Raw genomic sequence first — 26,908 nt, 5'->3', positions numbered from 1 at the left:
GCCAGGTAAAAAGGGGAGTACACATATGGTAAGCAGCCAAGGTGTCAGGTTAGCACAGGCACTGTACCAACCGGAAATCCCTATAGTGCCCACTCTGCGTGATGACGTCAGTGCGTCACGACGTCTGACGCGTTTCGTCACGTCCTTGGAAAAGGTGACGAAACGCGTCGGACGTCGTGACGCACTGACGTCATCACGGCGGTTGAGGAACTGTCTCGAGGTTTGCCAGTGTTTACTCCATACGAGGAGGTTGAGCAGGGGATACTTCTGGGTTTGGCAGAGCCACGTGCAGCGGAGCAGGGTGTTCCAGTGACAGGTTGCTGCTATTGCGCTCGTGCGCTCTACACATGGGGTGTAACAGCATACATCTGGACATTTCCTGCAGCCCTGGATGATACACCAGCTATCCGTGGATACCATCTTCCCCTCTGTTGATGTAGAAGGGATGCTCTGACCATTTTCCAGCTACTAAGTATCTACTGCTTACCAACTGTATACTCTCATACCACATTACCTGGCTCCTACCTCCTGCAGTCTTCCACGGCATACGGATTGTCTCCAATGAATGTTTTTTTTATCCATTGAAGTAAGTGCATGTCCTGGCGGTCACTCTCTATTTTAATAAATTGTCAACTTTTACATACAATATTATGCCATGGTGCTGGCGCTTTTTGTATATATATATATATATATATATATATATATATATATATATATATATAATCACCACTGTCATTAAGGTTATGGTGGGTAAAAAAAGTGACAAAAACCCTCCACAGTAAAGCATAAAGCAACTGTAAATATTACTGTATGTTCATTTGCATGTCTTAGACAGGTCTGCAACCCTGTCTTTCCCCATTGCACTCACTTCAATGGATAAAAAAAACATTCATTGGAGACAATCCGTATATATATTTAAAATAGTTATGCATAATATATATATATATATATATATATATATATATATTATGCATAACTATTTTTTGTTCGAAGATCGGGATTATTTGCAGGTCTATGGAACGGCCATGGGCACCAGATTTGCCCCCAGCTTTGCTAACCTCTACATGGGACTGTGGGAGAGTATCCATGTGTGAGATAATGCTAGGCTGGGGGCCTGGCTGGTGTTCTATGGCCGTTTCATAGACGACCTGCTGTTCATCTGGGACGGCGAAGAGAAAGAACTGATAGATATCTTTTCATCCTTTGATACTAACAATATGGGGCTGAAATTTACATCGGAGATGGATAAATCCAAGATTACTTTCCTTGATTTGGAATTTAGTGTCAATAAAGAAGGCAAAACCATCACGAAAACCTTCTTTAAAAAAGTAGCTACCAATGGATATATACACAATACCAGCAATCATTACAAAAAATGGCTGGAGAACATCCCCAGGGGCCAATTCCTAAGGGTCAGGAGAAATTGTTCTCTTGACTCTGACTATTTGGCCCAGGGGGATGTTCTAGTCAACAAATTTGTAGCTAAAGGATATAATAAAGACACCATCCAAGAGACGTTCAAGCAGGTAGGTTCAATAGATAGATGTGAACTTTTGGAGAAATCAAAACGAAACACTGGTGCTATTAGTAACAGATATGATAGAGGGTTGAGAAATAATTCTAGTTCACCTTTTTTTATTACTCAATATAACAATGCATTTTCCAAGATTAAATCGATATTAAAATATTTTGTTTAATGACCCGATCATTGGTAGTAGATTACCTACAAGGATACCGGTTGTATTCCAGAGGGCCAGGAATATCAAATCTCTATTGGCACCTAGTAGATTGAAAATCTCAGATGATGCACACACAAAGAATGTAACTGATACTGATGGTAATTTCCTTTGTAAACGTAAAAGATGTATAACATGCAAACATTTAAGTACTTCAAATAGTATTTCCTCTCATTCCAATGGATCTACACATTTTGTCAAAGGACATATTAATTGTTTATCCAGTTTTGTAGTCTATGTAATCATGTGCCCGTGTGGTTTACAATATATTGGGAGGACTGCACGTTCTCTAAGTACACGGTTTTTAGAACACCGTAGGAACATCATACATGGACTACAAACACATAGTCTATCTCGCCACTATCAATTGAAACATAATCAGGACCCAACCACATTGACAGTGATGGGCATTTAAATAATTAAATCTACTTTACTAAGTGGCGATAGACATAAACGTCTAAATTTACGGGAAACTTACTGGATCTATGTTCTTAATACACTTAGTCCATTTGGTCTAAATGACTGCATTGACATTAGTACTGTAGTATAGTAGGTTCAATTCTTCCTTGGTGACGAGATATGGAGGTCTGGGTTGAACATGCTTGACATGTTCCCTCTGTGTCTGTCTCGTGGAGTCTTTTCCTCATGTTTCTGTTCATTCCACAATTATTTGTTCAAATTATATATCATCACAAGCACTCACATAGTTCTGATAAAGAACCATATAAATATAAAGTTTATTGATAGAAATCACATAAAATAATTAAATATCACTATATATAGAAACACAATTTTGTATATGTATATATACATAATTATATGTGTATGTATATATACAAAGTACAAATACAGAGTTATATTAATTAATTTATTACTTTTTAATCAAGGATAGAAATGTATTTATTTTATATAGAAATTCACTAAATGTGCATTGATTCATATACGCACATACACATTATATGTCTTTTTCACATATTTATAGGTTCATAATTAGATCACTTTATTCACACACATATAAAAATTTTTTTTGCCGTTTTAGTAATATATTTAGAGATATCTTTTCCTCGGCTGACAGTGATTTATTTATCTGTATGGTGCATTCTTTCCAGTTTGGGATACTCGTGACCTCGGATACAAACTCTCAGTCTGCTTGATATATCTTCTTTCTTATCTGAATATAAAAGACACATGCATTAGAGATTTATACACATGTACAAATTGAATATTACATAAATTAAATTTATATGGTTTAACATGATCCAAATACATCTTTGGGTATTGATAAATATTGATATAAATATTAATATTTGTGTATAAATTCTCAAATTCTCGTTCATTCAGTGACATGTTCATTGACATCCCTAAAGAATTATAAGATAAATTGAAGATTAATTGAAATTAAAATAATATTGTAGTTCCTCTAATAATACAATATATCATTCTTCTAATCATATAACAATTATAATAAATCAATTTACTGTATCCTCCTATAGTAGCCCATATTTGAGAGATATGTTGATCACTGCATGTGGTTGATATTTATCTCAAATTTATAGGAGGGTTTACAAGTATAAAATGCATTTAATATACATTTTTTGTTGTCTTTTTGTTCCTCTTTCTTTTTAATATTTTATTGTATTGAATTAATTATACGTGTATATTTGTTTTGCTGTATGTAACATTATAATCTATACACATACAGACATTCATGTTGTTATCTGGTTGTAGGTGTGTGCCTAAAGACTTAAAATATAGGCTTTTTATGCCATCACTAAGAATCGTTATTTAATGATATGTATTTAATTGAGACATAGCCTGGTTGATACACACATACATACCAAAGGTACACACAGGAATGTATACACATATATATATATATATATATATATATATATATATATATATATATATATATATATATATATATATATATATATATATATATATATATATATATATATATATATATATATACGAATGTGATCTGTATACAGGATATTGGTATGTGTTTTTGTGGATATATATATATATATATATATATGTGTGTAAATACAACTGTGTTCTCATCTGCATGTCTTAGGCAGGTCTGCAACCCCGCCTTTCCCCATTATCACCCAGCACACAGCACTTCCACTGCAGCAAGGGATTCTGGGAAATGACATGCAAATGAGCACACAGTGCCACTTTTTGCTTCAAAACCATTTTTAACATGGTTCCCTATAGGCTTAAGCTTGCTGCATGGTCACAGCTTTGAGCACAGCCAGGGTTAAGGTGCATACCCAGAAAACCACCCACAGACAGCTGTTTCGACCTTAATGGGTCTCATCAGTGTGGGGTTGATTAACTGGGTATGCAAAGAAGCTAAAGGATGGGCCAACCATAATACTGAGATATATATATATATATATATTTATTTATTATATGTTTTCATTTGACAACTCTATTGAAATATGTTTACATTTGGCTTTATAGCCATAAATTGATTTCATTTATTCACGTAATTATCTAATTAGCCAAGATCTTTTTTGATTGGTTTATGCAAATATAAATACCTTTAACGTACATCCTTCATTTATCCCCTGATGAAATTACCTAAATGTGAAGAAACGCGTAGGGACTGCTAGTGTGAGCTAGTGACAGCTATCACACCAGACCTATCTATACTTTGGACTTCATTAAGACTCTGGGACACTGCCACGTGCTGATGATTCATCCCCCAAGGTCCTACCATCTCCTTTCCTCCTATCCGGAACCACTGTATGCTTCAGTTTGTTTCCGGGCGACATCAGGAGAAGTTGTGCGTTCTCTGGGGCTCCTGCTGGACGGTAGCTCAGAGGCGCTAAGACTACAAGTGGGTGTAAGGCGTGCGAGCAGAGCAGTGGAGAAGCTGGAACCGAGGAGACTGTACGAGTAGAGTCGCGCCGTAACAAAGACCCCTTTTCATTTGCTGATATTTCCTTCATAAGCCGTAAGCCTCCATTTGTCTTTTTATTGGATAAAATTGTTATTTTCTATCTACACTATGGTTGTTTTCTGCTTTCTCGAGAGTTGCTGATTTATATACCACACCTCCGGATTGGGCTGCATCACCGTTTTCACTTGATTTATATGCTCATTTTCCCGCTGCTTTTGTGAGTAGGAATTTGGAAGCTCTTACACATTTATTTACACGTTGGTCTTACAGTATTACACTATCCACTGTTTTCTTCTTTTTGGGCACTCGGCGACGCTCCCCTGGAACTTCACCCATACTGCAGTGGAGTCCAGCGTCTGGTGAATGAGTATTACTCATTACATGCTTGATATACTATTTTTGTTTGTGAGTTTAAATTTGTTGGATTTTTACTGGGAATATTAAATTGTGTATTTTTTCATATTACACTAGGATCGGTCGCTTTCTTTTTTCTCGTTTTTTCATAGATCTACTGGGAGGTCGTTGTTTCCTTATAGAAAGCTGCCAGTATCCTGAATAGAGGACCATCATACAATGTTCATCACAACAGGACTATTTATACATGGTTTTTCTGGACTCTATTTTCAATATAATATCCCATTAATGTCATCATAATTTCTATTCATTTTCAATTCATTTTTTTATTAATACATATAGATTTTTAATATATAGATTATTATAGTCACTAGTTATACATTGTTTATATCATTTAGATATTGCATTTTATTTATTTTATCATTTTTACAATATTTTTTATATATATTTGTGTGTTATTTACATTGCTAGATCATCATTTCTGTATACATCACTATAGTGACCCATATATATAGGGGTTCACAATAACAGATTTTTATTACGCTACTGCAGTTGATATAGATACCAAGGGGCGCAGTCTTTTTGTTTGTGTGTGTGTATGTGTGTATGTGTGTGTGTGTGTATGTATATATATATATGTATATATATATATATATATATATATATATATATATATATATATATATATATATATATATATATATATATATATATATATATATATATATATATATAAATTAAGGTTATGGTGAGTGAAAAGGTGACTAAAACCCTCCACCATATACAGGCATACCCCGTATTAATGTACGCAATGGGTCCAGAGTATGTATGTAAAGTGAAAATGTACTTAAAGTGAAGCACTACCTTTTCCCAACTTATCGATGCATGTACTGTACTATATATACATATACATATACACATACAGACACCTACCTATAGGATCAGGATACCAGACTCTTCCCCCCGAAGAAGCGTGGCATACACGCGAAACGTGCGTCGACGAGTGGGGCGTCACTGATGTGACATCATCGGAGGGGCGGCATCCCCCTGCATATTTACGGCTTGTATACTGGTGTTCCTCGCTTGTGTTACAAGGTCCGCCGTGACCTCCTTTATGCTGCAGCTGTTTGTATTGATTGAAGTTCTGCTTCCACATGCTGACAAGCATGAAAGTTACTTCCTGGTTTGGATCTTTTTCAGAATAGAGATATTCTGTATGCCTTTGTGTCCTATATATTTGCATACTATATCAATCCGTAACCATAGGATTACTAGACAACAATTCCTAAACAAAGAACTCTGACTATATCTCTGCATTATGTGATTTTCTTTATGATACACTGTACCTTCATCGTTTTTGGGCAGTTTTGTTTGTAACGGGGGCCCTGTACGGGTGGAATATTGTTGTGTTAACTGGTTTCTTCCATAATCATGATAATGTAATATGATGTAGACCAAGGGTAGCCAACACCAGTCCAACTCCAGTCCTCAAGAGCTACCAACAGGTCAGGTTTTCAGGATATCCCTGCTTCAGCACAGGTGGTGCAGTCTTTGATTGAGCCACCTTTGCTGAAGCAGGGATATCCTGAAAACCTGACCGGTTGGAAGCTCTTGAGGACTGGAGTTGGCTACCCCTGGTGTAGACGCATCCTGTGTCTGTTACAGAGCAAGTCATAAAGAGTAGAGCGGTAAAGGAGGAGAAAGTAATACAGGGCAGAAGACATGCCACGGAAACATGTCCCACGTTCTCAATTCAAAGACCCTTTTCGACATTATTTAGAGAGAACATTTTTTTTATGACTTTTTTGTTCTTTTTCTAAAGAGCATCAATCGTGAAGTGTTAACCTGGAAAGGGTAGTCTTCTTTAGTGGCGAAAAAGGCAGAAATGACTGTACTGTATAAAGCGATTATTGATAAGGTACAGCAACTGCTTTTATAATTGCTCCCATAGGCCATTTTGATCCTAAATGCGTCCAAATTAACACAACACACCTGGATTCATTTATGCTTGTTTAAACATGTCCTTGCTTAGCTCCTATTTGGGGCAAAAAGTATCCAGTTTGCACTTTATACATCGCCCCAATAGTGTGTGTCTCTCTTTTTTTTTTTTTTTCCCTTTTCTTTCTTTTTCATTAAAATCCTCACCTTCCCTTGTGTGACACAAGCAACAGGCACAAGTGCTGGAAGCTCCCTGATTGTGGTGATGTTCCTGGAATGACAAGTACTTTTGACCCTGCTGAACGCAGGAGGAGCACTACTTCTTTTCATGCTATAGCAGTGAGAGGGATCCCCGCACGTGATATGTATTAGCAAATACATGACTGGAGACCAAATGTGTCATTTTGCCCCACTAGATTTTTCAGACATCATTTAGACTGAAGATTTGATTAAAGATTTAATGTAGACATGGCTATAACAGATACCACTCGAACACTCGGGGAGTTTATTTAAAGTGACCAATCAGAAAAAAACCTAAACACTACAAACCCATAAGTAGCAGGGTATAGCTGATTCAGGCCTGATAAATAGGAGTATTTAAGGGGGACCGATGTGAACACACACGGCACGTTAGGAGCCCACATGCCCCCCCCCCCACCCCAAATAACGACAGACACATTGTGTGTGGGGAAAAACAAGGCCACAGCTTTATTTATATTTTAACTTGATTTTTTTTTTCCAACTGTTATTTATCAACTGCCACATTGTATGTTTTTTTTGTTGCACACAGCGATTCTCTCTGTGGGGCGTGTTTGATATTTCTAATGACAGAATCTTTTCGGTGATTAGTTCATTAGGCCTCGGACATGGTCAAAAAGACCGTGCTGAGCCGCGCTGCGCTGAGGGGAAACATTATCCCTATCAGCGCGGCTTGAGACGGCGCTTCCGCAGGCGTGCGGAGGCGTGTGGAAATGCAGGAGACAGACGAGTTTAAATTTTGCCGCTCATGCAAGCGCAGGGCCGGTCACGTGACTGCCAGAAGCCAATGGCGCCGTGACGTGGCGCGCTAGCCCCGCCTCCAGGCCCGCCTCCCACCCGGCACACAAGCGCGCTCGCTGACGCTCATGCAGGGACAAGAAAAATCTCCTACTTGAGCAGGAGAGCATGAGCATCAGCGCTGCCCAGCGCCGCTCCCTGCACCACGTCCCAGGCCTTAATCTGCAAGTGTGTGTGATGCATACTTGCCATTTTTTATCCAATCAGATCATGTCACCACCTATTTAGGGATCAGCTGTGTGTAAGGGTTCTTCACTCTTTGATAAAGTCCTCGCGTCAGGATGAAATGCGTCAGCGTTTGTTCACGCCTTGCTGATGTTGATCTTTGATTAAATAAAGTTTTTTATTTTTTATCTATTTGCGCTTGGTTGATTATGGAGAGCTGTGACTGCGGAGATATCCTTTTTTCTTCTTCGTACTAATTACTGGCAGGAGCACGCCGACACAACAAGCAGCTTGGAACAACGCTGCCTTTCTATCAGCATCACCCGGCAGTCTATACATCATACTGTGAGTACTTGCCAGCTGATTCATTCATCGTGGGACACGGGGTGTAGGTGAGGTTAGCAGTTACTGGATGCCGGGATTTACTCCTTGGCATGTCTTCTGACGTGCCCTCTTGTACTTCTACCAGTATTCATGCTTTACAGCCCCCCCCACCCTGAGTTAGTCCGGTTACGTGTGGAGGATTTACAACTTAAGTTATTTTTTTCTATGACGATGTTGTTTTCATCTCTGTGCTCTATGGACTGATAAAGATTATTTGCCCTGGTTGCAGCATCAGGCTTTTGGGGGATAATTCCCCGTTTTTCACATGTTTTCTTAGAATAACAACCCTATTACTGCCATCACCTGTCCGATTTATATTGCTGAAACTAATATCCCACCCTTGTATTGTATGTCTTTATTTATATAGCGCCATTAATGTACATAGCGCTTCACAGTAGTAATACATGTGGTAATCAAATAAATAACAGATAATATAAATAACAGATCATGGGAATAAGTGCTTTAGACATAAAAGTAACATTAAGGAAGAGGAGTCCCTGCCCCGAGGAGCTTACAGTCTAATTGGTAGGTAGGGAGAATGTACAGAGACAGTAGGAGGGAGTTCTGGTAAGTGCGTCTGCAGGGGGCCAAGCTTTATGTATCGTGTTCAGAATATCCACAGTGCTATTCATATGCTTCTTTAAGCAAGTGTGTCTTAAGGTGGGTCTTAAAGGTGGATAGAGAGGGTGCTAGTCGAGTACTGAGGGGAAAAGCATTCCAGAGGTGTGGGGCAGTCAGTGAAAAAGGTTTAAGGCGGGAGAGTGCTTTAAATACAAAGGGGGTAGAAAGAAGACATCCTTGAGCAGAACGCAAGAGTCGGGATGGTGCATAGCGAGAAATTAGGGCTGAGATGTAAGGAGGGGCAGAAGAGTGTAAAGCTTTAAAAGTGAGGAGAAGAATGGAGTGTGAGATGCGGGATTTGATCGGAAGCCAGGAGAGGGATTTCATGAGGGGAGATGCTGAGACAGATCTAGGAAAGAGTAGAGTGATTCTGGCAGAAGCATTTAGGATAGATTGTAGGGGAGACAGGTGAGAGGCAGGAAGGCCGGACAACAGGAGGTTACAGTAATCAAGACAGGAGAGAATGAGAGCCTGAGTCAGAGTTTTAGCAGTCGAGCAACAGAGGAAAGGGCGTATCTTTGTTATATTGCAGAGGAAAAAGCGACAAGTTTTAGAAATGTTTTGAATGTGAGGGGCGAATGTGAGAGAGGAGTCGAGTTTGACCCCTAGGCAGCGTGCTTGGGCTACTGGGTGAATAATCGTAGTTCCAACAGTAATGTGGAAGGAGGTAGTAGGGCCAGGTTTGGGAGGAAATATGAGACCCTTCTCATATTACCCCCATGGTTCATAACTGCGCTTGTTATTTATGAAATAACTTCAAATGTATAGATATAGGTGATCAATGGGAGATTTTTGTGTATGTATCCGACTGCGTCAATGCTGCAGAAGTGACCACTCATCCCTCACGCATGCAGATATGCTGATGTAACAACCCACTATTCTTCTGTTAAATTTTATGTAACATAATATAATACATTCGTAGTGTAGACTCAGGGTAGGTTTTGAAGAAGTAGGAAAATGTGCAGACAAGTTGGGCAAATGCTCCTAATTCCAGGCTGCCATGAGGCCCACCGCCCCAGTGCCTGGGACGACTGTACAACTTAATTTGTAATGTTGTACAAAGCCATTTCATGTATTACAATATAATTGCCCTCTGCGGTGTTGCGTTTTTGGAAATGAGGCAAAGCACAGCTCAACCTGGGCATTTTTCCAGGGTGCCCCAATTTTATTCTCCTTCTGGCTGAGATTGAATTTAGTCTTTACCTCCACTTGTCTGGTTCAACACTGCCAGCCTGCTCTGTGAGCCGCAGGCTCATCCTCTGTTTTATCTCTCCCACACCCTGCAAATGACACACAAAGTTAATGGTTCGTTAGCTGTTCATTCGTTTGCAGCATTGTCTGTTTGCACAGATTTTCCCAATGTTTGCCTGTAACCGGGTTGTAACAGTACCCTAGTCTTTTCCCATCTACCTTTATCATTGAGATTTTCTGTCTCAATACAAAAGTTGTATTTATCCCTTGATAACACAATGCAGTGCTAGCTTTTTTTTACAGCTAGTAAAGCCCCAGAAAGTGTGCTGGAATATTGTGGCAGCTCTGTTACATTTAACCCCTTCTGTGCTGCAGGGATCAGCAACGCATTGCCTCTCGGTAGACCAAATAAAACTTGTTTAACACACACATATTCCCAGCTAGCTCAAACTCCTACACCCACCACATCATGAATATATAATTATGCCAAAAAGAGTGCTACTGAGCGAGGCAAATGTATACAACAAAAGACAGGGGTGCCCAATGCTACATCAAATTGACAAAACATGTATGGTAATAAGTATAAAGTTTAAATACTTGACTAATAATAGTAATTACTTGTTTTTTTAGTTAAACCCTTTGGCCAAAGCGTTGTAAGCCTGCATACCGAACGTCAAGGTATAACCAAAAATGCAGGTCCTTGTCTGGCGGCATCTCTCCCTGCATGCTCCTGCCAAAATGACTCTGCGTTCTCAAATGGCGCTGCGTTGTCATGACAACAGGATGTCATGGTGCCATGAGACGTCATGTTCTCATGGCAACTTGACACTGCATGGCGCCGTGAAGTAACGTGCTGCCCCGTTGTCATGGCAACGCGACACCATTTGACGTCACAGCTCCATTTTGACAGGAGCATGGAGGGGGAGATGCCACCCGAGAAGTCAATGAAGACTTCCGGGTCGGACCGCTGGGGCGTGCTCCTCCCCGGCTGTCGTCCTCTGCTGCCCTGCTTTATTTCGCTCCAACCGACGGTCCAAGTCGTCTCCCGCCCTTCAGCCAGAGATTTTACATCAAAACCTGTAGCTCGGGTATAAGTATCTCAAACCCATAGTCTTCAGGGCAACCCTGGTTGTGACTAGGGTTGCCAGGTGGCGTCTCCATAAATACTGAACACAATGGTGACAGGTGCGATGTGCTCGAGGCACACACACACCTCTCTCCGCTCCATGCTGTTTCTTCCTCTCCACAGACTCCTAACACCTCCTCTTGATTGGCTGCTGCTGGGTAATGCAGCCAATCAGGATAGAGGAAGCTGCCCAGCCCCCTAGCAACAGCCTTGCTCTCTCTATGCTCAGGGAAATCCCCCCCTCCCCCCCAAGCCTTTCATGTGACTATGTCAGAGAGGTAATAACAGACAAATACATGTCCGGTATAAGCTCTAATTTTTTACTGGACAGTGTCCAAATACAGGACAGTCCGGTTCAATACTGGACTCCTGGCAACTCTAGATTTGGGACCCAAAGAAATTACAGATTTAGCATTACTACTAAGGGAGCATGACTTAACTGCACTGATAACCCCATGCCAATGGTGTGATAATAATGCAAGACAGTCATTCTTCAGATCTAGCTCTCTGATACCAAAGAGACCAGGCAATCAGAGAACCTAATTAGCACTTGCTATCACCCTGTTGACCTTTTGTATGGCAGGTTTGTATGTACAGTATGTCTTTATTAATATAGCGTCGTCAATGTACATAGCGTTTTCAGCAGTAATATAAGTGACATAATAGGAATAAGCACTTTAATATAAAAAGTAGACATTAGGAAAAGCAGTTCCTGCCCCGAAGAGCTTACAATCTAAATCTACATATTTAGTGTGTTTCTTGGAAAGTATGAGTGGTGTATATTTAAAGGTGAAGCAATGAAGATGGTGCTCAAGGGGAGATATAGATTGTCATATAGTATGTGCTGACTGCAGTCAGAGAGGGTGCTAGAGCTAACAGGGTGTTTGCCTGATTCCCAACGTGTATAATCTATTGAGATAAATACAAAGGCAGCAGCACACCCATACAAAGTTAACAAATAATTCATTTATTACTCCCATTCATAAACTAGTTGTTACCCACACACTAGGCCATGAGGAAGACTAATGTGCGGGTCGAAACATTGGCGATTTTTATTAATGTGAGTAATACATTATTGGTTCACTTTATCTTGGTGTGCTGCTGCCTCTCTCTATACATTTAAAGTGCATGGTATTATACTCCATTTGGAAGGGCACTTTTTTTTTGTTATTCTTATCTTTCAATATTGTGTTCATCGGATGATCCTCTAAATATGAGACATAATTGGCAAACGTTGCACTGGGGTTTTTTGTTTGCCTGCCTCTGGATCAATATAAATAGAAGTCACTATAACTATAGGATGAGTATCTCGGCCGATTCAAGCTTGGACGAGATGGACATATGTCTCTTTTCAACCTTATCTGCTGTGTATACATGAGAAGTATTGACTTATTTAGACGGATGGATTTGTTGTAAAGGGGCTTGGTGTTGCTTTCTTGTGATAAATGAGGGCTTTAATTAGGGCTGATCAAGAGAAGTGCAAGAGAGGAGGGCTGTATTTTTGCATTTCCTCAATCATAGGTTTTAGCCGAGTAATGACACTTTTTTTCCCCCATTCCGATTGACTTTATCTTTTATATATTTGACAAATCTAATGCGGAAATAATCACTGAGCGAGACTTTAAAAAATGTGCCGGGTATTTTTTTCTTCACGGAAATGCACCTTCATTATTGTGAAGACCACATTCCAAACACAGCCCCCAGTGCGTGGGAAATCCCTCCTGCAGGAAGACATGCCCAAGCTTGTTTCCATGTGTTTGAGTTGTAGTCAGGCCCATCTATAGGGAGAAGTCCTGAAATCCTCGCAAGTTCTCAAGTTATTACCACATTGGGCATAAGACAAGACCTGGCAGACTCATTATTCATAGCGCAGTACAATATACATTCCATCAACTCGCACTCCACAAATAGATAAAGGGCCATATGTGGAAATTGGAGCATTGCTGCAAACATGAGTTATTTGACACTGCGTCAGTTTGCTTCCATTTGGTGTTTTGCGCTCATTTGTTTTAATATTTGCACACCTTGATAAAGCACATGTAAGTGCGAAATACGTGAGTGGTGCGTTTTTTTTTACCTTGTCCACGTGACAGCAATAAATGTGATTTTTTTTATTTATTTTTTTTATTTTTAACTGGGGACGCCTTGTGTTTGCTCTCTTTTTTAATTTGTGGTTGTGCTTCATTTTAACCTACTAATAAAAATGTAGATAGACACATGCTCCTTTGATAGACATCGAAGAAGACACTGAGCCACACACAACAATTGCTTGTACTTGTATTACAACAGGTTTTTGGCTGTGATTTACACTCAAACATCACATCAAGTCATATCATCAATCTTTTACACAGAGATCATACATTAAAATGGAATCATGGCACATTTGCGCTGTCTCACTTTGCATGGTGACTGCAGCAGGTCTGGAACGGCAAGTTCACTTATAACAAACAAATGCTGCATTTGGGATTTAAGGACCGTGATTGAAAAATCATAAGGCTTTCTACCAATTAAGATTGTTAGAAATGATGTTGCCTATGGTCCATATTTGGTGCCATATTTATATCCACCAAAATTCTGTGATAACCAAATGAAAACATTTCCTTACCGTGAGGCTCCCCCACCTCACCCTAATTAATAATACTTGAGTAGCTCTGACAGGGCCATCTTAACAACATTAGGGGCCCCCGGTCAGAGCAGTGCGCGGGGCCCTGCCTACACTGTCGCTCCCAGACTCCCACGTGCTCACTAGCAGCAGCAGGCACCGGAAGTGCTGCAGGGTAGGCTGCGAGCGGTGGTGACGCGAGCCGGGGTGCCGGGCGGGCGGAGAGCGAGCAGAGCCGGGGTGCCAGGTGGGCGCAGAGCGTGCGGAGCCGGGGTTCCAATTCCGGGCGGGGGAGAGCGAGCGAGCCAGGGTGCCGTGCGCCGCGGCGGGGGGAGAGCGAGCCCTCCTAGCTAGACTTAGAATGGAGATTTTTAGCATTGGTGGGCACGCATGGGCCGGGCGCGTGGGGACCCCTTATGCTGTGGGGACCCATTATGCTGTGGGGCCCCCGGGCAACTGCCCAGCGTGCCCATACGTTAAGAGAGCCCGGAGCTCTGAAGGTATGTCCGGCACTTCTTGGTTTGACATGTCCCTCAGTTAGAAACCACTTATCCAATGAACAGCTGTATTGGTATTTTAATATTGCCTGTTCATTTAGAAATGATGAGATTATATCAGGTCTGTTTTCAGACTCGCAAACATTGCTGCTCTGGTACATCTGGCGATTGTATGTACCAGAGACACTCATTTACAGCCATATTATTCCCAGTGTATATTAATGTTGTGGATTTATTTACTCACTAAGGGCTGGACCCTGCTGGCTACTGTGGCGGACGCTGCAGGGATGAGAGCCCTCTCCTCAATGGCGCCGGGCCCGCTGCGAGGGGGGGCCGCAGCGCTGTGGCGCAAGTTGCTCCTGCTCTCAATAAAATTGAGAGCAGGACTCGCTACGGAGCGCTAAGCCACACCCCGGTAGTTCAGCCAATGAGAGCGAAACTGCCGGGTGACGTCATGGCCGCGCCCCCGTCACTCCCTCGCCACGTCCCCCTTCCCCCCCCCCCCCCCCTGGTCTTTTGGTCTGCAGCCCCCTGCAGACCGGGGAATCGGCTGCACATGCCGCCAGTCTCGCGGGCGCGCGTGCAGCGGAGGTACTGGGGCCTCAGCCTTAGGTTGTAATATGTTGTTAAACCTAGAGAGAGCTCTTCATAGATGTAATAGTATGTACTAAGCTTTAGGAATTAAGGATCCACTTAAATGACTGTAGTGATTTCAATCTTCATGAGTAAGGTGGAGACTGCTTTACAGTAAGTTCAGGGGCGTAGCTATAGCCTGGGCAAGGCCCGGGGGCCCGCTCCCCCCCCTGTTGTGGCCTATCTGTCTCTCTTCGGATAGAGACAGGCCTGGGCGGGTAGGAGGAGAGAGGAGGATGCCGGCAGCTGATCATGGAACAGCTGTGGGGGAGGAGGGAGTAGGTGTGTAGGGCTTTCTTCCTGCTTAACCACTTCCGGGCAGCAGGTGGCACTGCAGAGCACTCCATTGCTACTCCTCTCGTCATCTCCCGGTGATGCGCAGTATAGGCGTGCGAGGCAGCCATTAGGAAGAATAGATCCGCAGGGGACTAGAGTCCACAGGATGCACTAGGGCGATGGACCACATGGGCTGCAGCAGCCAATAACGCGTCAGGATTCTCCTGCTCTGGAGAATGATATTTTTTTCGCGCGCAGAGGAGCACGCCAGTCGGAGCTGGGATGAGAAAGGGGTAGGGTGTGCACGTGCAGGGTGTCACCACCACCATACTAGATACTACCTACAAAGGTGATACTCCTCGCGGGAAGTCGCCCCACGTGGCTGACCACCGCCGTCGCTGGATCCTATCCTTCAGTGTGGCGTTACCGGGTGTTGGAGCACCCGGCAGGTACTACAAGTGCACCAACTATAAACATGCTGGTGAGGGGCAGGGCTGACTCACACATTTGGGCGGGAGTTGCTACTCGTGGACACCAGGGTGGTTGGGTGCTCGAGGGCCCCTCAAGACTTTGTGGGACTATATCGCCATTGTGTGGACACCAAGTTGGTAGTTACTGGAGGGCACGGTCGTGCGTGACTGTGTGTGGGGAGCTGTGTACATATATGTTCAGTATTCTTACGCATGCAGTAAAACTGTTATACGTATCAGCCTGTGTTTTATTGTATGGGGTTCCTGTAACGGGGTGATCCCACATAGTAGTTGTAATTCTAGTCAGTACCCCTGGGATCCCGTACAGGTGGAGGCGCTACCGATTTTTACCTACTCAGATACACCCCAGGTTCCCATCCCTCCTGTGAGCCGCAGTTAAAGCAGCACATACACCGTAGCGACCATATTTCCCAGGGGGTGGGGGAACATGCTCTACATATATTTAGTGTTTTTTTTTATATGTTCAATATAAATGTGTATTTGTATATGGTATGTGTGTGTTACACTAATATTGCATGTTTGGTATGTGTGTATATGGGGTAGTGTTTGTATGTATATATGAGAGGAGAAAGAGGAGAGCGAGGTTGGGGGGAGGGAGAAGAGAAGATTTGGCGGAGAGATAGTAAGGGGGGAAGAGAGATGATGATGAGAGGGGAGAGGGGAGAGGAGAGATGATGATGATGATGAGAGAGAGCAGGGAAGCACCATCTTTTTCTCCTGGCGCTCCCCCTCCTCCCCCTTGCCGGCTGTCCCGCTCTCCGCGCTCCCCCCTCCCCTTACCTTGATTCCGGCGGTCTGGGTGTCATGACGTCACGTTGCCATAGCAACATGACATCACATTGTCATGGCGACGCGTCTCCAGAAGCCGTCTGAACCAAGGTAAGTAAAGTTTACAGAGGCCTTCGCCGCTTCCCTGGCATTTAATTTAAGTGCCTTCGGGAAGTGCGCGGGGCCTCTGTAAACCCTGCACCCCTCCGCAGATAATCTTTCGCGCCCCCCAGTTTGCGCACCCCTGATAGAGGGTCAGGGAGAGGTAGGGGGGGAGAAAAATTCTAGTCCGTACCCCTGGGGACCCGCCAATGTCTACCTACGCCACTGAGTATGTTCGATAGGTGCCCAAGTCTCTTATGTATTCTTAAATGTGTTGTGTTATATCTTTTGCAAGATCTCCAATGTTTTATTAACAATCACCTAATCACCTAATCACTGCTTGGGAATCGCTGATGCATTTATTCCCCAGTTAGTAATCTTCAGATCCCCTACAAAATGGTTGGAAGATTAAAAATAAATAAATTAGCTGAGGCTCCCCTCCATAATACAGGAAAACTTTCAAGGATAGCATCAGACATTTGGGGTTTTGTTTATAATAGTACATCTGACTTGGGGGCTCGTGAGGTATTGGAAGCTTGTGCACAACAACATCCATAAATAACTATCAGTTGGCTTTATTCAAAGGTATCACAACCTGCAAAGTACCAGTTGGAAACCATACTTATGATGGCACTGTTCAGCAATCAGGCATCCTTTCACTGCAACTGATTTGAAGAGGATCATATGTCTGAGAGCTAACATACAACATTTGCTTGTGCTTTTTCAACCATTGAATCCAATCTGATATGCTGATTCATGACTAGTCTTTGCTCCATGGCTCTTGCTGAGACTTCCCTGGCTCAACCCCTGAATTCCTGATTAGAAACGTTGTGTGTTTGGCAGTGAACGTCTCGGCTGCCGTATCAGTGGGCATCCTGCTGTCATTTTTGTAATAAGAACAAAGGGTAAAACTGGGGCGCTCCATACCTTATATAGCGTGTGAAAAATATAACGCCTTTGGGCTAGTGTAGAACCAAATAAGTGAGTATATACTAGCCCTTGTCGCAGTTCTGCAGCTTGACCAGGAAGAAGATGACACCCAGGATCTTCTTATAGCGGCGATGTATATGTTGTAGCGGTCAGCGCATGGTGTTAATCTCAGAAAATAAAGAGATGGTAGAAACACATAAAATTGATGCATGTATTAAATAGACACGTAACCCATATCCCCCCCCCCCTAGACTCATCTGACATATCTAGGGTGTGTGAGGGCGGATTACATGTACTGGGTGGTGCGTACCTGCGTGGAACAGGAGGGCCTGAGTCTCCCGCGGTGGTGTGGGGGAGGACAGGACCAGGCTTCTGGGGTAGTAGCCTCCATGCTTTCTGTGGTGGTGCAGGCCTCCATCCTCTATACCTTCCCAGGGTATGGGGTAGGACCCGTATAGAAGAGTGACCCCTGGTCCCAGGGTGGATGCTCCAGAATCACACAACAGTCTTTAGTAAAAGATAATGTCTCTCTTTATTGGTCCGAGCCGCACCCGGCAGTAGTAGCACTCAGCAGCTACAACAACAACAGCAATGTCCACAGCTCCACTCTGTACAGGCCTTTCCTCCTCTCCCCTCCAAGTGTGCTCTCCGACAGGATGGACTGTGGTGAGGCCTCACTACCCCACTGCCCACCGCAGAGGGTATCCTCTGGGTGGGGGATGGATTCTCCCCATCACCCCATCATCGGGGTGAGGGGCATTGGTCCACCTGAACTCGGCTCGCTCTCCAAATGGAATAGGCCAGAGTTCTCTCTCTCTTGCTCGCTCCCAGGACGGAGCTGCGTCTACTCCAACTCCCAGGACAGACTCTCGTTGACTCCAGAGTAGACCAGACTAGACTGACTGTCACTTACAGGAATCGGCTGCTAAATAGGCTTAGCCCCACCCCTCCATGGTGTCAGCAGAACCTCCCCTCTGTCTCATGCCTGCAGCAGAGTCAGGGGCCTGCATCTATCACTCAGGGCAGGGCTTGAAAGGGGGGAAAACCCATGATTACTTCTGGTGCCTGCCCTTAACAGGACTTACCACAGTAGGAGAGATATGTATAGCCTGTGCTGTTTACAGGGGGCTACAGACATAATCAGTCTTGTTTGTCAATGAAGGTGGGGGAGGGAGGGTGGTGGAGAGTGGAGGGGAAAGGGATATAAGATAATTCACTTGATGGTGTTGAAATAATAAAATAATAGAAACAATGGTCATATGTTTCAGTGACTCACACGGCCTTATGTGAGATCCTTCCCTCAGGGGCGAGTTAGAGAATGGGGCACTGCATATAAATGCTCCAGCAGTGGGGGATGTATATAAATATGGAAGAACAACTCACACAGCCTTGTGTGAGCCCCTTCCCTCAGTGAATGATGTTGTCAGTCTAGTAAGAATCAGTCTCGTCTCCTTCTCAATATCTCCCAATGGGGACACAGTGTGGATAGCTCCTCTCCCAGGTGCCCATATGAAAAGAAATGGGCAGAGCCTGGATTAGTTACAATAGAGGGTTTATTACAACAAATAAAGATAAAAACTTTGGAGCACTCACACAAAACGAAAAAAAAAAGCCCAGAGTCAGCCGTGGGTCTATCCGGTAGACCCTTTCCTTCCCGTTGAACTCCCGCTAGCGCGTCTGACATAATCCTGACGAAGCATTACTTGCGAAACGCGTAGTTCCCTGCCGGAGCTCACTGTGTGAAGGACCTAGGCAGCCGCCGGACTTCCGGAAAGACCCTCCGACACCGGTCCCGCTGTCGGACGCGCTAGCTAGCTAGAAAAAGAACGCTGTGACGTTCAAAACGCGTTGGATGGGTCTCTTGTCACATTAAAGGTCCCCTTTAATTATTTTTTTGTTTTGGGTACTTCCTGCTTCTTTTTTGCTGGTGCGCTTTTTGGTCTCCCTTTTCCTGTTATTGCATAATTGTAGCTGCACAACTTGCCTACCTACCACCAGGATGTGAGTATTGCTTATTTTCAGGGGAACCTGCCGATGAGACTGAGGGTGAGTGGGCTTGTACCATCTACCACCTGTCTTCAGGAGGATAGTACCCATACTATTGCACATTAAGTACTATATTATTCTTATTAGTACCCTGGTTTAGTGGTTTGGCTTATTTTATTCATTGCATCTGCATTTGAGCGCCTCAGCCACTTTCCACATAGCATTATTAAAAAAATAAAATGCAAAAAAACACCGGATTTTGATGGTAATGCTGCTTTAAGTATTATAACTTGGATCTGCAACAAAAAAAAAACACTTTGCGATGTATTGTCATTATTGGGTTTTTTGTTTACTTTTTATTGGAAAGCTTACATATGTTAACTTTTTTTGCATTTGCTGTACATTTTCATAATTCTTTAGTGCACGATGATCCTAGAGAAAATATCTTCTATGTTGGTGAAAATGTAAGTTCCACATTTTATATAAAATACAACCAAAGAACTAGAACAATTGAAAGGAAAATGATAAGAAATAAAAAATACAGTTTAAGTAATGATTCTACTCAATCGAACCAATACTTTGAAACCACTGCCTTTGAACGTCTGTGGTCTTACAGCAACAATTTGGTTAGTCTGTTTCTGCCATTTGTACGACAACTAAATGTCACAGGGTTGCCAGGTGTCCAGTATTGAACCGGACCGTCATGTATTTGGACACTCTGTCCAGTAAAACTTTAGAGGTAATACTGGACATGTATGTGTATACCGGTATTACTTCTCTGGACATAGTGGCCTGGGAAGGAGCTGTAGAAAGAGAACCGGGATGTCGGAGTCGGACCCAAAGAACGTGCAGGATCTAACCGTGGTGGTTCAGAATTTGCTTCAACAAATGCAGGATAAGACCATGTGGGACCGCGGGATTTCCCTGAACAGGGAGAGAGCAGGACTGTTGCTATGGGGTTGGGCAGCTTCCATCCTGATTGGCTGCTGCTGGTTAATGCAGCCAATCAGGAGGAGGCCAGGAGCCTGGGGTAGGGGATGAGGAGAAGAGGAAAACAGCATGCAGCGGAAAGGTGTGTGTGTGTGTGTCCAGTATTTTTGGAGAAGCCACATGGCAACCCTTATCTTAAGACTGTACATATTACCGTGCTCCTCACTTTAGGAGTTTGCTGCTGATAATAGGATTGGTCTTACATATATGGCAAACAAAAGAACAGATCCTGCGCTCCTACCGAATTGGGCTAAAATATACTAGTGACATGTTAACATTTAGAACCTACTGTAAGTCTGTGTGACAAAGGAGTCATCTGGTTGCATCTTTTGATCGAAATAAGATTCAAGCCTGCCAACCACATCAAGGTAGACTCTATTTACTAGTGTACTACTAGTGTAGGTAGACCTACACTGAATAGATGTAATTTTTTATTGTTCTATGGACTAAACTTTGTGAAATATGTTATTGGCTCATCTGGTTTCTGCTTTACGTAGCAGTTTCTTGGAGGTGTATGGTTCCACCCTCCAGGACAGAGCCCCTACCAATTCTTCAATTAGCATTAACGTATGATACACCTCATTGTCAGTCCACACATCACCCAACACTGAAGAGCAGGTGAGTGTTGTCAGAAATATGTGTAAGTGTTAATATTTAACACTAGGGAATTTGTGCACCCACAGTTCACCTTTATGATAAGGGAACTCTGATCCTGGCTTTGGACAGCTTTTAATTGCACAAAATCACTAAAACATAAGTTTAATTTATTTAACCCCTTTGGGGCATTTTCACATATTTCACAGAGTTTAGTCCATAGGACAATAAGAAATTACATATATTCAGTGTAGGTACCTGCGAAACAGTCTACCTAGACTATGTTGGCAGGCTTGAATCATATTTGATCAAAAGATGCAACCAAATGACTCCTTTGTCACACAGACTTAGGTTCTAAATGTAAACATGTCACTAGTATATTTTAGCCCAATTTTGTAGGAGCGCATGATCTGTTCTTTTGTTAACCCTAGTCTTAAACCATGCCAAGGCTGGGAACCCTCTGTTTCCCATACACCTGTCTGAAGCATCGCCCAGCTAGAAATCCAGGACTTACCGTTTTATTCCTTATTTACAGTGATTTTAGATTTTTTCGTATTACAGCATTATTTGCGGGTCTCGCACTAGCAGTCATGCCAAGAATCACGCCAAATGTAGGAAGTTGTCGGGAATTATCTGTTTGAGGTCCTGTCAATAAAACTCTCCCAAACCATAAACAATCTACCTACTTTTATTTCTCCTCTTCAGTGGTTGTTTCCACTTAGTCTAGGTTAAATAGGCCAAACAATTTGCCTTTCCATATCTCTATCGATGGAGGATTGGGATATATCCACTGTTGAAGGATTGTTTGCCCAGCAGCCATGGGAATAATTTGCTTATTTTATTTGTGCTTGATTCTTCAAATGTGTCGCAATCTTCATTTACTTGGTCAGTTAAATTAAAAATGGCATACTCTGGGCTTGAAGGGATGATTATGAACTGTTACAGAATGCCTTTATTTGTGTCCAGAATTCTTGAATCGCAGGTCCATTCCATAAACCATGCATTAGGTTAGCCTCCAGAGCTGCTCACTTTGGGCATATGCTTTCAGGAGATAGCAGAGCTTTGAATCTAAATTTAGGAAAGTGTACTTGCTGTGCAGGATATAATAATAATAATGCATTTCATGATAAATTGTTGAAGGGATAAGTTTAAGTGAGCTTTTAAATTGACATAAGAGGTCCTCAATAATAAAATCTGGACAGATTTTTAGCCAGGTGCCTATTCCTGCTGAATTATCGTCATACTAATGATGTTCCCTGAAACAGTTATAGATATTACAAGTAGATATTTTGCCAATGCTTGCCTTGTGGAGAAGAGAATCTAAAGGACTGTCCTTTTCGTCTGAGAAGTCATCTGATCTCTGTTATGGGTTGAGTTTGGTATGCCAAATTTATCTTTTAGTTCCTGAAATGTGTAGATGGAATGGTCCAGCTTGTGTAGAGGTTGTCGTATGTTTAAGGATGCCTTTCTTTCCCACTTTGTGAATTTTACCTTCTTGAAATGGCAGATTTTTAGTGAATGGCTGGCTCAATGACCTATCTCTTTGTAAGTCCAGTGCTGAACGGAATCTATACCAAGCCCTATTTCAGGCCTGCACAACTCCAGTCCTCGAGGGCTGCAAACAGGCCAGGTTTTCAGGATATCCCTACTTCAGCACAGCTGGCTCAATTAGTGGCTCAGTATGACTGAGCCACTAATTGAGCCAGCTGTGCTGAAGTAGGGATATCCTGAAAACCTGGCCTGTTTGCGGCCCTCGAGGACTGGAGTTGTGCAGGCCTGCGCTTATATGGATTAAAGAGCAAAGCGTTTTCTTTTATATTTGTTGGGATTTCTTTCGGCGTCGTGTGTAGTACTGTAAATACACTAGATTGATGTCAGGACACAACTGCTGGTCTATTGCCTTGATTGTAAAGTTGTTAGTATGGTTAATTCAGTCTCCTGCATATCTGAGAATTTTATTCAGTTTTCTTTTTCTTATCTCTATCTTTAATTATTACCGGCAGCATCTGTAGGATATAATGAATTTTAGGGGAAATTTTCATCTTGATGAGATGGCATCTGCACATAAAAGAGACATTTAGGCTGTGTCATCTTTGTAGTGTTTGTGTAATATTTTCTACCAGTGGGTTTATGTTGATTGCATATAATTGAAACATGTTGCTGGGAATAAGCATGCAGTATCTAGGAATTTGGTATACCATACTTTATTGCCCTCTTAAAGCTGCAGTTCAAGCTGCCGTTTTTAAAACAAATATATATATTTTTTCCCCCATTCAATATGTGCATCAATACAATCTGCACACTGACAAGTGATTAGCTAAGCTGCAGATCGATCCGTTCTCCTTTAATCGATCGCTTGCTCACGGTAATTTAATTCAGTTCTTGCACAGCATTGTGGGCAATGTAGTTCAGCAATATTATATGACTGGGCAGTTACTAGATAAAATTGGTGCACTGCTAGAGAGAGGGCTGGGCTCAGAATTGGAAGGGGCTGTCACTTTGGAAATGTTTCCTACTTTAGAAACATTAAAAATGTCTAAAACATTTTTTTTTTGATGCTACAAGTATTTTCTCATAGTACAGAACTGATTTAAAAAAAAATAAATAAAAACACGTGTAAGATATTGCTTGAACTGCTGCTTTAAATGGAAAAGATCCCTTCCTCCCACTTCCTTAATTCCTGAGCGTGCCAGTGCTTCTGATTTGTTTGTTTATAGATAGACCAGAAATGTTTCCAAACAACCCAATTTTATCTATGATGGCTGGGATCGCTTCCCTTGGGTTTGCAATAAAAGAAGCATATCATGGCAAAACAGTATATTTTCTGATGGGTATACCTTCGAACTGGCTCATTTGTCTGAGATATCGCAACAGGTCCTCTAGTGCCAAATTAAACAGAATTGAGGCCTTAGTCTTGTTCCGCTTTGAAACGTGAAAGTCTCTGAGTTGAGTGCATTAGCCATTACAAAATGTATGTATTTATGTATATCTTTATTTATATAGTGCCAAAAGTGTACTCGGCGCTTCACAAAGAATACAGTACAGGGAATTATAGTAATACAATAAGCGAAGCAAAATCAGACAATAGGAAAGGAAATCCCTGCCCCGAAGAGCTTACAATCTAAGTGGTATGTTGGTAGACTTACAGAGACAGCAGGTGAGGGAATAAGTGCAGTGGATGGCAGTGCTTGGCCACAATGCTTGGTAGGAGTGATTGTTAGTGTGGGATAGTAGCCATGAGTGCAGGCTGTTGGGATACTTGATTTGTGAGGCGAGTTTTAAAGGTTAGTCAGTATTAACACAATTAGCAGGGGAAGAGGTGGCAGGGAGACGTGGGTGAGAGCAGGCTTGTATACAGTATGGCTGGGTCCAGGATTAGGAGAGATATCCCCAGCAGCAGGAAGGAGTAGATAATAGATGGTGTGAATAGAGGATTTGTGTGGGTGAAGACGTTGTTGGGAGAGAGTTGTATAAATAATGGTGCCGTGTATGGGCACAGGCATAGGTGGAGGGAAGGAGAGATGAAGAAATGTGGATAGGAGGGGAGTGGGGAAGTTGGAGAGAACAGAAACGTTTACAAAGGAATGAGGAAACAGGAAACAGAAAAGGCAATAGGGAGGACATAGTGAGATACAGGAGGAGAGACTTCCCAGGTATTGCAGGATAGGAAGAGTACAAATTATCAGAGCATTTAGTTCCCACCGTTGCAGAGTTGTTGTAGTTGTTGAATTGCAGAGTCCAGATCATCTTGTATTTTTCTCCTCTAATTCTAACTCCAAAATTAACTCCACAGACACAAAAGCTCTAGGTGTGTTATATATGGTTTGCATAAGCAATATGATGCCTTCCCCAAAATGGTGTGCTCTAAGTAGTCTAATTGTGTGGCCATGTGTTTTTTGCAAATGCCTTCTCGGCGTCTAAATTAACAATCGTGGTGTTATTTCCCTCCTTCTGGTCAGGGGCTATTATAGCTGCTATGGTTGATCTTATGCTTCAAAACAATTGCCTTCCTGGGAATAAGCCTGTTTGCTCTGGGGCAATTAAGTCGGGAAGCACAAGTTTAATTGTGTTTGCACAGATTTTCGTTGAATCCTGATTCAATAGAGATATGGGTCTATAACAGGATGCTTGCTCAGGATCTCTGCCAGCTTTAGGGAGGATGATTATTTTGACCAGATTAAAGTATTTCAGAATTTCCTGGGCACTGATTATATGATTGAAAGGATTGGCTAATGATTTAGCTATATATCTGGGTTGAATGACTGGTTGTAAGGCTGTCGGGTCCTGGTGACTTTATTATTTATACGTTTTGTTGCTTTCGTACAGTTCTGAGTTTGCAATAGGCTTACTGTATTTAATGAATCACTATTTACTGGAGAGATTTTGGGAGATTGGCCTCCTTTATGAAATGATTACCTAACTCTACCTCATCTGGAACTGTTCTGTACACATCTTTAGAGTATTTCAGGAATGTCTCACATTTTCCCTTTGCATTTACTGTTCTGTTTCCTTCTTTGGTACAGAGGGAGAACATTTGGTTCGCTGTTCTATTATCTTTCGTTAGTTTTGATAATACCCTACCAGGCTTATTGCCCCATCTAAAGTACAAGTTTGTTGGGTACAGTAGCTGTCTGCAGTCTTTCAGAGAGAAGAGCATAATAGATCTCCTTCATTTACAAATGTAATTTCTTGTTTGCTGTTGTACTATTGTCCTTCTACGTTTGGTATGCCTAGGCTAGGTGGCAATTTTAGATTTCTTCATGGCATTATATGTGATTATGTGAACCCTTAATACAGCTTTTGAAATGTCCCAGTACAGTATTTTTTCCCTGATATCTTGCTTATTATCTGTTTCATAATTAAACCAAAACACAGAACCCCAGCAAGCTCTTTTTGGGAACCCCTGAGCCCCCACAATATATATATGTATATGTGTCAAAATGGAGTGCTATTGAGCGTGGCATATGTATACAACAGACGACAGAGAAGCCCAATGCTACATCCAACATGACAGAAATACACAGTAAAATACTTATATATTCTCTTGAAGTAGGGTCATTTTGTTTAACCCTTTTGCCAAAGCGTTGTAAGCTTGCGAGCCACGTCAAGGCAGACACCTGTTCACAAGGCCTAACACTACCAGATAAAATACTAATATACCTCTATTAGGATTAAAATTCTCATTTACCTCTATTAGGAGGGAGAAAGACCACAGTGGGTCTATATCCAGCAGAATGAGGCACTTGCAAACTAGGGAAGTGGGGAGGGGCGGGCTTAAAATCTTAAAATCTGCTGGATATAGACCCACTGTGGTCTTTCTCCCTCCTAATAGAGGTAAATTAGAATTTTAATCCTAATAGAGGTATATTAGTATTTTATCTGGTAGTGTTAGGCCTTGCGAACAGGTGTCTGCCTTGACGTGGCTCGCAAGCTTACAACGCTTTGGCCAAAGGGTTAAACTAAATGACCCTATTTCAAGAGAATATATAAGTATTTTACTGTGTATTTCTGTCATGTTGGATGTATCATTGGGCTTCTCTGTCGTCTGTTGTAT

The 26,908-nt window shown here is 42.2% G+C and overlaps 1 protein-coding gene across 3 annotated transcripts in view; it reads left to right on the top strand.

The window, feature by feature from the left end:
• Positions 1-26,908, top strand: part of MAP3K15 (mitogen-activated protein kinase kinase kinase 15) — a 201,748-nt gene that overhangs the window by 35,739 nt on the left and 139,101 nt on the right. The window contains exon 1 of one of the 3 annotated variants that reach the window (XM_075594302.1): positions 7,729-8,508. The exons of the other annotated variants lie outside the window; for them this stretch is intronic. The gene's annotated coding sequence lies outside the window, so the exon portion shown is untranslated. Of the gene's footprint in view, positions 1-7,728; positions 8,509-26,908 lie in introns of those variants that run through there. 3 annotated transcript variants of the gene reach the window in all.

Source organism: Ascaphus truei, chromosome 3 (assembly GCF_040206685.1).
Source record: "Ascaphus truei isolate aAscTru1 chromosome 3, aAscTru1.hap1, whole genome shotgun sequence".
NCBI classification, from domain to species: Eukaryota; Metazoa; Chordata; class Amphibia; order Anura; family Ascaphidae; genus Ascaphus; species Ascaphus truei.
This window is presented reverse-complemented; position numbering and strand designations above follow the sequence as displayed.